The following is a 4,073-nucleotide window of genomic DNA, read 5'->3' as shown; positions in this document are numbered from 1 at the left end:
TCATAGTATTTATGTAATTTTCAATTGCTTTTTGTTAATTTCTTATTGTTGGATAAACATTATTATTATTATATACTAAGGCGCTTATTAAGCCCTAACTACATTGTGATTATCAGGTCCAGTTGAGTGTCAGTGGGCAACACAGCCAACAATATTTGGAAAAAAGTACGTCAGCGACTTGTTGTTGTGGTTTCTTTTTTACATTAATTAACTCCGGACATATGTTCGTAGGAACTTTCATTCTTAAACGACTTAACGAATCACCCTCTGAAGTTTCATACCGTAGTTAGGAAACATCGTGTATACGAAAGTAGTTGTTTCGAGAGGGTTTTTTCCAGTTTGTGAATGAAAGTTACTTCTTTGCATGATCTATACATCTGTATAGAGGATTTATTTTTAAATAAACTGCTTTCTTCCTTTCTTTTGAAGATTTCTACATTTTTTTTAAATGAATATGGAAAAATGAAGAGCAAAAAATTTTTCTTTCCCAAAAATCAATCTCTTTAGAAAATGCATCGCTTTCAATTCAATCTCATACAGATTATGTTTTTTCATCGACCTTTTTTGGGTATTTTCAACTTTCACGACCTGAAAAAAAAATTCAAATTGTAATGGTGAACTTCATACAGGTGTAAAAAGGAAAAACTTCTCAGTTCACCCCGATAAGCTGTGAATTATGTGAAATGAAATTAAATAAAAAAAATCTATTCATCAGTAACTTGTCATATTTATTATTGTCGCCTATCAAAAAAGAAGCTAAGAAATTGTAGATACTTACCTTAACGTTTCGGCGGCCAAAATTTGCCTCCGTCTTCATAATTGGAAAAAATCTAATGTTATTTAGTTCATAGTTAGTAAACCGATGAATAAATTCTTCTGGAATTGACATTTCGTTTCTATTATATATATATATATATATATATATATATATATATATATATATATATATATATATATATATATATATATATATATATATATATATGTCTAATGTCTCTACTCCACTCTTTTTTTATATCATACTTATGATTATTCCATAACCATACACGATGAAAGAACACCCACGCCCATGCAAGGCCTTAGTAAGTGTTCCTTCATCATTAAAATTATTTATACCATGTAAGAACAATGTCAAAACTATCTACTAAAATGGGAACAAGTAAAGTGGGACATTTATTTGCCAAATATTTGTATTAGATTCTTTCCATCATTAATATTGTAAAATCATGGAGAATAAAGTGCAAATTTTACGGCCTATTTGTTGCAATTTTTATACTCTTTTGATGTTTGCATTTTCATTTTTACATTTACAATTTTTACTTTCTTTGCATTTTCATTTTTACAAATTATATTTTTATATTCTTGTCCTTTGTTATAGACTGATCCTTGTACTGAAAATTGAATAAATTCATATTATTATTATTATTTGGTATTTTGCTTTATTTAAGACGAATTTTCCACATTCGTGTATCGTAAATATTGTTTATTCAAGGCGTAAGACAGCCATTTGAGATACAATAGCAAAAATGACAAGACCTGGACTCAAAACGAAGCAGAACGGAAATATAATTATTTTCCATTGGCTATTTATTGGCCGAACATTCGGAATTGCTCTGATTGTGCTCAGTTGTCGCGTGGAGAATTTTTAGTGGGGCTGTAAATTTAGAAAGTAGGACAAGTCAGAATATAAATGAATAGGTTAGGGTCCAGTTTTTGGAAGTACATTTGAAAGGAATATTTAGTTTCAATGATGGTGATTCTGAAACTCATGATACAAACAAGAAAATAAACAACACGTGAAAATCAGTTGCCTGGGAAGACGTCAAATACTCGAACAGGTATGCATCTCTTTGTGTTGAGAAATATAACTGCTAAATTTTTAAAAAATTGCCAAGATTCTATAAATAATGAACAGAAAATAGAAAGAAATCAAAATAGACAAAGTTTCAATTCCTTATCAACCTTTCAACCTGGTACATTCAATCTAATGATTATCAAGGCCGTAATAAAAGAAATGTTTTATTTAATCACAAATACTATCTGGAGTATCGATAAGACTTGTGTCATATATGTTATACAGTGTCATCCCCAAAGTATGCACCATATGGGAAACTCATTTATTGATTAAAACTCTATTATTAATCTTATTATTATACTTCCTCTTTGAAGATGATCACTTGGTGATCAAAACACGTGTCGAGGTGTTAAAAATAACTATTTGGTGTTGGGAAAAAACTTCAGTAATATTAAAAATAACGAACCTACAGGGCGGCTCGACTGATTGTTCTAAATTCAGAAATTTTATCCGGATTATATACAACCACGGATTATATCTAAGTCCCTCTATTAAAATGGTTGTTCTGATTGGTGGAACCGTTGGAACCCGACAGAAATTTTGGCTGAAGACGGTGGCTCAGAAGAAATGATTCTCGGCCCCAATGATCACTTACCTCACGGTGTTGATAGTGGTAATTGGCTGATGACATCGACACGATTTACGAATGTGTTCAAGCTTCGGGTCAGGGTCTGACCAATACGACGTTTTCGGGACGCAGTAATAATAATAATTATTGAATTCATTTATAAAACTATTACATGATACAGAGAGAACAGGGTTGATTCTCAGGCGACACATTACAAAACAACTATGAAATTAAAGGTTTTATTTAAAATGTTGACAGTCGCGATGAAATATCCACTACAATAATATTTTATTCATATTAAGAGGAAAAGAGGGGAGATGAGTCGGGTATCGGGTGTGAATATTCAAAACGCCACAAGTATTTTGTTTCAATGGATGAGTAATATTGTTTGTTATCAAGATGTTGTTTTGGGCAGTACTGGAAACCGGAAGCATTTCGATTGAAATGAAAGGTGTGAATTGTTATAAAATTCAACCGTTGTGTATTCAATTGGCCTTTAGAATTGTGTGAAGTGCCTATCGAAATTTGGATCATTTCACAAACGAGGTTCGCATGATGTGAATTTGATGTTCAGTTAAACATCAGTTTGAATCTGTTTGACAGATAGAAGAGTGTTTTATAGATACTATTTTCGTGAAATAATACCGGACTCTTACAGGAACCTGGCATTTTCGCGTATAGGGGCCGTTAAAGTATTACGTAAGCATATTTATTACAATTATTCACCCCCCCTTCCACCCCTTTGACAGCAAAAGTAAGGAAAGTTCTTACCCCCTCCCATGCTTACGTAAACATTGTTATATGCATTTTTCAAACATAGACAATGTGCGGGTTGCCATATGTATGAAGAAGTAAATAACTACCGCTGAGGTAGTCACCATCTAGACCCCCCGCCCCAATGTCATCAAAACTAAGCAAAGTAGATTGAGAGTAGACTGCAAATGAGTAATTTGGTTTTCAGGCTCAAGACATCCAATGAAGATTCCACCAACTGCTTTCTAAACTAAACTTGAAGTGTGTTTTTGAATTTGAGCCCGTCATCCGTAAAAACTTTCAGATTTTTTCTCCTGATTTACGACAGGTTACCATTAATCAGATTCTCGATTTTTGATCTTGTTACTTTTCAACCAAATTTGATTACAGAGTATTCGGCATTAAGGTTGAAACCAAATACAATACAAATCCAATTCAATAAAATACAAAATATATTCAGCGTTCACCTAATATTTGAATTTTTCAAGCTGGTTAGTGCGAATTATGTAGAGGGTAGGTCCAAAGATCAAACCTTGTGGAGCACCTGAAGAAATTTCCTCGAAATCAGAAATATGATCGTCCACGCTAACCATTTGTTGTCTTTGTGAGTGGCTTGAATCAAAAAATTTAAAATTGCTGTTGGAAAAAACATTCTAATGAATCACGTTCACCCCACCACTGATCACTGGTTGAACTCGTGCTAATTACTCCTTTGAGTCCTCAGCGTTACAATCAGCCTAATCGCTAATCAAGTTAGGCTACCTGGTCAATCAGCCCCTGTAAATATTCGCGGCTTTGCTCTCGTGTAATGAATCGATTTTTATACCTTTTTACTTCCATTTTAGTTCAGAGTTTGTTGGGAGCCAGAGACGTGCTTTTAACATTTCGAAAACGGTT

Source organism: Leptinotarsa decemlineata, unplaced genomic scaffold (assembly GCF_025532065.1).
Source record: "Leptinotarsa decemlineata unplaced genomic scaffold, Ldec_3_MD MMD2_tig00001393_RagTag_RagTag, whole genome shotgun sequence".
Classification (NCBI taxonomy): Eukaryota; Metazoa; Arthropoda; class Insecta; order Coleoptera; family Chrysomelidae; genus Leptinotarsa; species Leptinotarsa decemlineata.
The sequence above is the reverse complement of the archived record's forward strand: the minus strand, read 5'-3'. Positions refer to the sequence as shown.